At 36.7% G+C, this 8,479-nt stretch overlaps 1 long non-coding RNA gene across 1 annotated transcript; it reads right to left on the reverse strand.

Moving 5' to 3' along the window:
• On the reverse strand, positions 1,126-3,652 carry LOC107620307. The gene is made up of 3 exons (XR_001615826.2): positions 3,132-3,652; positions 2,896-3,054; positions 1,126-1,186 (listed from the first exon to the last, which is right to left on the reverse strand). It is a non-coding gene; the product is annotated as an uncharacterized LOC107620307 (long non-coding RNA).

Below are 8,479 nucleotides of genomic sequence, written 5' to 3' on the forward strand. Positions count from 1 at the left end.
TTTGTGAGAAATTTTTTTTATTTAAATTAAAAATATATAATATTTACTGATTTAAATAAATGTGTAAATATTTACAAAAATATATTTTGAGTCGATTCAGTGAGAAAAACCACAATACGAACGTATTTCAGATGTACTGCACCAGTGTTGTGATACAGCACGTGCAAATCTGCCCAATCATATCTCGGATGCACTCGAAATATGGCTTTAATAATAATTTTTTAATAATAATACACGTAAATTTAAATTTACAAAAATATTGTAACGTTTATAAATAAAAATTGTCCTGTACACCCGAACGTATTTCGAATGCACTGCCCCAAATCAGTATAAATGTGCATATCTCGGATGCAGTGGATTAAGGCAAATTAAAGCCATATCTAGGATGCACTGTATCCGAGATCTTGTCCTGTTCATATCTCGGGTGCATCCGAGATATGACTGGTAGGTGCCGTATCACAGCACGGGGGCAGTGCATCCGAGATACGTTCGTATTGTGATTTTTTCCATTGCATTTGAGATGTGACTCAAAATATATTTTGGTAAATACTTACACGTTTATTTAAATCGGTAAATATTATATATTTTTAATTTAAATAAAAAATCCCAAATTTGCCTATAATAATGGGACCCGCATTGATGAACAAATTACTATTGATGGACTGTAACACCCTACTATACGTAATCTTATGCTTAAGTCATAAGACTGAGATAGTAAGGTATTACGACCTCTAGAAATAGAAATATATATATTATAATAGGAAAAAAGATATTTAACTAGGAGCCTTTGAAAAACGGGTAAAACAAAATTGCAAAATAAAAAGCGCAACGCTCAAGAAACAGAACTACTTGCGTGCTAAGAAACCTAAAGATTATAGATATAAATAAGTAAAAGAAAGAAAAGAGAGCCAAGAATACAGTAAAACTAGCTCCTGACTCAACCTGCGAAGATAAGGCTGGCCGGAGAATATTTACATATATATATACCAGCGTCCCAAAATACCCAAAATACAGAAATAAAGTCCTAACTCTCCTGTAACCTCTATGAGGAACAAAATAACCAGTTTCTTGGAGAGCAAGATAAGTAACTAAGTACATATATACATAAATTGATAAACCAAAACATCCCAGGGACTACTCCGCTTCAGGAATCCAGACACCTAGCGAGGAGTCTCTCGACCTGCATCTGAAAACAGCAACACAGTATGGAATGAGAACTGAAGGTTCTCAGCATGGTAAAGGTGCCACGCGTATAATAAATAAGGTCCTGGGAATGCCAGAGGCAATCCTAGAACTCCGTCATACAATTGTAAAACTTAATTTCTAAACAGAAGCCATAAATAAGGGTAGGTATACTAAATCTACCTAAACTCGCTCAATCTTAAACCTGACCTAACATCAAACCATTTCACCCTTCCTCCGTTCCTCCGTCATCCATAATTCAGCAAAGACAAGCAACCAGACAAATTCATGCACAAGTAATAAGCAGATAGTGCAAGTAGCAAGTATAGCAGGTAGCAAGATGTATACATACAGTTAGGCAAACTCAGGAAATGCATAGCAATCAAAACAAACAAATGCACATGATTCATGCCTGTCCTATGGCTGATGGGGCCCATCTGTCGGTTATCCAGCTAACCCGACAAGTCCGAAAACCTTAGACTGTCCCCCTTCACGCATCCCCAAGAGCCTATGCATAGATTTCACATTCAAACATCAAGTAATCGCTCAATGGGGCTATCCATACCCGGAAATTTATACGTGCCCGATCACCTTTACGACGTAGGGTCAACAGAGTGTCGAGATTCAACCTGGAACACGTGGTGGTGAGCCACGGTTCTGTTACCCAGGGAAACTCGTATCTCAGATATCATTCATAAGTCATTTCATATTTATAATCAATATATCATCATTTATCAAGCCTTGGCATTAAACTCCTTTAATATTCTTATCTTCTTCATATACGCCATCAATTACCTCTTACTTCACCCTCAGGTTATCCTATTTTTCTAGCTTCGCTTATCCACTGGACTTAGTACTACACTTTGAGTCTTAAAAGGAAGAAAATCGAGGTTTAGAAGTGAAAATTTGGTTTAAAATAGTCAAAATCGGTTTTTGCAGTAGGCAGCAGCCATGCATACGCTTAGGCCATGCGCACGCGTGGAGCGAACAGCAAGTCACGCGTACGCGTGAGTCATGCGTACGTGTGAAAATGCATACACGCGTACGCATGCTTCTCGCGCATGCGTCATCAAAATGCCACGCCACGCGTACACGTGGATGGGCGTTTTTCCAAAAATTTGGCAGAATGCCTAAGAGCTTGCTGCAACCAGTTTTTAGTTCCTGCTTCACAGTTTTAAGTATCAATTTTCTATTGTCCATAACTTTCTTCTCAAAATTTCATTTTTCACAAAAATGATATCGTTTTGAAGCTTACAAAACCATCTTTCATTTGCAACAAATCACAACTCAATCCAAAATTTGAGGAGTAAATTATGGACTTCCAAAGTTCATCAAAATTTGGTTTTTAACCAATTCTCAACCAAACCTCATTTTCATCAACTCATGTTCCTTACCATTACAACTTGCATTTTAATACCTTATCAACCCATTTCATTAACAATCATTATCAATATTACCTTTAACCAATACAACAAACCTTGATCATCAATAAATATCAACACTTTATTTACACATATCAACATCTTCATCAATCCCTCACTAATGATCTCAAACACAAATGTTCAACAATAACAATTCTTGCTCATAACTCTCAATACTAGCTCAATCACAAGAATACATGCTCTTTACTTCCACAACTCACAAACACACATCTCTTCTAGCCTAAGTTTTCACAACACCTTAAATATTAAACGCGCGAAACCTAAACCATACCTTGGCCGATCACCGCGCGTGGACCAAGGCAGCCACAAGAACACAATCACAGCCCCTCACAAGCTTGAGAAACCAACCCAAGTCTTGACTTCAATCACCAACAAGCTTCCAAATGCTCCCAATTTAATTCCAATGCATATATATGAACTTAATTCACACCTAATACACATATATACTCCAAATTCAGATTTTATCTAATGAAATTAAAATTGAGTTAAGGTTTAGGGCATTCTTACCTCACCCATAGACGTAGCAACTCAAACCCAACAACTCCCGCAAGCTAGATCGAACCTAGAACACCAAATTGGGAAGAATCTCACCATAGGGTTTCAAATAAAAGAATAGAAGGGAATAGAGACTCTGGAACAAAAAGGGAGCTTATCGGTGAAATTGATCCGATAGAAATATAGAGCTCAACGCGCTGGACACGTGGCCGCAAACGGTGCGGCGATCGGAGATCAAACGAGGAAGTTATGGTGGATCAAAGGGTTGGTAAGGGTTTGGGAGTCTTCCTTCTTCCCCAATCGATTGAAAGGGGGATCATAGCAGGTCTCAACGAGCCTTTTCCACGATGCACTTCCAGTAATGGGAGGACTTGTCTTTGCCCTTATACTCTAAACATAAGGAAATTGCCTGGTTCAAGCTCCTAACTCATTTACGCTTTTGCTTTTGGCATAGAGCTATAGGAATGCTGCTTTTAGGCGTGATCTATCTCTCTTTCTTTACCTTGAATCCAGTGAAAGGAAGAAGAAGCTGATGCTTCTTTTAAATTATGGGTCCGATTGGACCCACGGGCCCGGTTTGGGCCCCGGTTCAACCGGTTCGGTCCATCCGATCTAATTTTGGGCCAAATTTTTTGAAATTTATATCAAAATTCTCGTTTCAACGAGCTCTATCCTATTTTGATATTAGTTTTGTATTTTTAATTTTTCTAATTAAAATTCAATTTATTAACTAATTATTTACCAATTTTAGCGGGATTTACATGGACCCTGTTCATACCCTGACCCAAGTAATAAGCCAGGCCCAAAATACAAAGAGTGCACCGTTACCAATGTAACCACCCTCCACTTATTAATGCTAAAAGACAACGCGACACGACAATTCATAATTCAAAACTCACGTCCGTTCCAAAAGCTACATCACGTCGGTTTTCCGACGTGGAGGTGAGAATGTCAACTTGAATATTCCTGAGTTCAATACTCGAATCCAACTCATAGTGAAGAGATCGGATTCGAATAGGAGCACTGTTTATACCCTGGCCCAAAATAAGATGCGAGGCCCAATCTTAAAGGTTGGCCTTCACCGCCTATCCGACCTCCTCAAACAGGTCGGAGCCAACCCCAAGTAAGCAGTCCACATTTATCCACGAGCATAACTGCTTCCTAAAATCTCTCACCTACTTCTGGAAGAGATATCCCAACAACTCTAAGATAAAGGAACGATTATACACCATCAAAAGTGAAACAACTCCAACGGTAGTTATTGGTTCACCACTATAAATACACTGACACACTCAGGTAAACCTAAGTTCCAATACTCTAAACCTGCTTAACCCCTTGCTGCCTTAGGCATCGGAGTGTCATTGCAAGTACCACCCCCCATTCACCGCCATGCATACCGCCGCGCATACGAATCAACTTGGACAGAGGCTCTCAGGCGCGCTACAAGTCAGAGACCACCTTCCTCCTCTATTTGGGCCTTTTATCCTAGCCCAATCAATTGTTAAAAAAAATTAAGAGTGTAAAGTGTGATTTCTAACCCTTCATTACTCTCTTTCTCATATTTATTCTTGGTCTCACTTATAAAATTAATAGTGAGAGATCACATTTTACTCCTTCAATTGTTAAAAAAATTGAGAGAATTGTTGTGATAAGAACAAAAGTGGATGTCCATTGAATAGTTCAACCTTTTTCCATGATAAATGATCATGTTACCAAGAGAATATCATTAAATTAAGGTTGAAAAATAAATCCTTCATACATGTATAAATAGGACATGATCTGAAGTCATATATGTACAAGTAATAAAAACAATTCTCGATCCTTTCTTATGTTACAAATATTACTCTCTCCTTCTCTTTTATTTCTGTGTGGTTTTAAACTATAATAATTATAATATCTATAAATATATAAATTACTTATATTATAGTGAGATAAGAGCATATTTATTTGTCTGTTTTATATTTACGTATTCCTTATTTATTTATTTATTTCACAACACGTTATCAGCACGAGACTCTGATCAAATTTTTAGGAAGACTCAGGTAACAGATTTTCATTATGTCGAAACTCTCTCATCTTGAATTCAATGCTCTTGATATATTTGGAAATAATTATTTATCATGGATACTAGATGCTGAAATTCATCTTGATTCAATGGATCTTGGAGATACCATTAAGGCTGAAAATAATGCATCCCAGAAGGATAAAGCCAAAACCATGATTTTTCTTCGTCGTCATCTTGACGTATGATTGAAAAATGAATATCTCACATTAAAAGATCCTGCAGATCTGTGGAAAGACCTTGAAGAAAGGTACAATCATGTGATACTTCCTCAAGCCCGATATGTTAGGAAAAACTTTCTCGACCTTCCATGCCTCGAATGTGCTCTTGCAGTAGCAATCGAGAAAAAGGATTTAAAAATTTTTTTGAGATAATTTCTTGCCTTGTTGTTGAGCACAACAATGAGTTGCTCTTAAAAGAATCATGAAGCGCGCCCAGCTGGCGCCGCCCCATTTCCTGAAGTAAATGCGGCAAACTACCCCAGAAGAGGTAAATGGCAAGGTTTTAGTAACAAGAAAAATTATGGAAGGAAAAAGAATTATGTTCAAAAGAGAGGATCTCACCAGAAGTGGGATAAAAAAAAGAAATAATGGACAAAGTAAATCAATTGAGGATAAATGCTTCCGTTGTGGTGGAAAGGGCCATTGGTCACGTACCTGTCGTACCCCAAGGCACCTAGTTGATCTTTATCAAGCATCCTTGAAAAATGATGACAAAGGAAAGGAAACAAATTTTGTTTCAAATTATGAAAATTTCACCACTCATTATGATGTATCTAATTTCTTTGAGGATCCTGAAGGAAATATTGGCTATTTGATCAATGATGAAATAGTTTAATATGTGTGTTTGTTAAGTATTCATGTGAATAATTTTACTGTGCATGTACTTTTACTCATTTTTATTATTATTATTATTATTATTATTATTATTATTATTATTATTATTATTATTATTATTATTATTATCATTATTATTATTATTATTATTTGTTTTTGAAGAAAAATGGCAAGGATATATTCTGAAGATATTTGCCTTGCGGATAGTGCAAGTTCGCACACTATTCTTAAAAGTAATATATATTTTACCCATCTTGTGTCAAAAGAAGAATGTGTTAATACTATTATTGGTTCGGGCAATGTGATAGAAGGCTCCGGAAGAGCTATAATTTTGTTTCCTGGAGGAACAAAATTCATAATAAATAATGCACTATTGTCTACCAAGTCTCGAAGAAACTTATTGAGCTTTAAAGATATTCGCCGAAATGGATATCATATTGAGACTATGAATGAGGGAAATCATGAGTACTTATGTATCACAACTCATGATTCAAATAAGAAAGTTATATTAGAAAAATTACCCTCACTTTCATCTGGGTTATATTATACCAAGATTAGTGCAATTGAATCACATGCCATTGTAAAAGTTTACTAGTCCAAATGATTTCATAACTTGGCACGACCGATTGGGTCATTTGGGAACAACCATGATGAGGAGAATTATTGAAAACTCACATGGAGATTCACTAAAGAATCAGAAGATTCTTAAAATTAGTGAATTTTGTTGTACTGCATGTTCTCAAGGAAAGTTAATTTTAAGACCATCACCAGTAAAAGTTGGATTTGAGTCCCCTGAATTCCTAGAAAGGATTCAAGGTGATATATGTGGACCTATTCATCCACCAAGTGGATCTTTTAGATATTTTATGGTCTTGATAGACGCATCTTCGAGATGGTCACATGTGTGCTTATTGTCCTCTCGCAACCTGGCATTTGTAAGATTACTGGCTCAAATTATTCGATTAAAAGCACCATTTCTAGAAAATCTAATCAAAGCAATTTGTCTTGATAATGCTGGTGAATTTACTTCCCAAGCTTTTGATGCTTATTGTATGGCTAATGGAATAAGTGTTGAACATCTAGTAGCTTATGTTCACACACAAAATGGGTTAGCAGAATCACTTATTAAACGCCTCCAATTGATTGCTAGACCTTTGCTTGTGAGAATAAATCTCCCAACCTCGGTTTGGGGGCATTGTTTTACATGCCGCAGCACTTATTCATTTGAGGCCAACGAGTTACTATCAGTTCTCTCCTATGAAATTAACTTTTGGCCAGCAGCCAAATATTTTTCATTTAAAAATATTCGGGTGTGCGATATATGTTCCCATTGCACCACCTAATCGCACCAAAATGGGACCCCAAAGAAAATTGGGGATATATGTTGGATATGATTCTCTCTCTATAGTGAGGTATCTTGAGATACAAACCGGAGATGTATTTAAAGCCAGGTTTGCGGATTGTCATTTTGATGAATCAAAATTTCCAACATTAGGAGGAGAAAATAAGCTTCGTGAAAAGGAACTTAATTGGAATGCATCATCCTTGATACATTTAGATCCTCAATCAGGGTAATGTGAACTAGAAGTTCAAAAGATTATACATTTGCAAAGAATAGCAAATGAATTGCCCGATACATTTTCCGATACAAAGAGAATAACCAAATCTTATATACCAGCGGAAAATGTCCCAATTCGAATTGATGTCCCAGTAGGACAAGTAGCCACTGAAGCAAATTCACGCCAGAAGCATGGCAGGGCGAAAAATGTCCCAATTTGAATTGATGTCCCAGTATGACAAATAGCCAATGAAGCAAATACACGCCAAAAGTGTGGCAGGCCTATCGGTTCCAAAGATAAAAATCCTCGAAAGAGAAAAGATGTAAATATTATTCCTGTTGAAAAAGACACAGTAAAGACACCTGCAGTTGTCCAAAATTCTGATATAATTTTAATGCCAAAAGACGTTTAAGTACCTGAAATTGTGAAAATGATGAGATCTCGATAAATTATGTCTTTACAGGAGAGAAATAGAACCGAAATAAGACAATTGTCAATGAAATACTTGCATATAATGTGGCATTAAATATCATGCATGAAAGTAAGGATCTTGAGCCAAGATCAGTCGAAGAATGTCGACAAATGAATGATTGGCCAAAATGGAAAGAAGCCATAAAGGCTGAGTTAGACTCACTTGCAAAACGTGAAGTCTTTGGACCTGTAGTCCATACACCTGAAGATGTAAAACCTGTTGGATACCGATGGGTATTTGTGAGAAAATGAAATGAGAAAAATGAAGTAAATGAAGTCAAAGCCTGACTTGTGGCACAAGGTTTTTCACAAAGGCCCGGTATAGATTATGAAGAAACGTATTCCCCTGTAGTGGATGCGATAACATTGCGTTATTTGGTCAGTTTATCTACATATCATAAAATGCATATGCATTTAATGGATGTGGTAACA

This window comes from Arachis ipaensis, chromosome B01 (genome assembly GCF_000816755.2).
Source record: "Arachis ipaensis cultivar K30076 chromosome B01, Araip1.1, whole genome shotgun sequence".
Classification (NCBI taxonomy): Eukaryota; Viridiplantae; Streptophyta; class Magnoliopsida; order Fabales; family Fabaceae; genus Arachis; species Arachis ipaensis.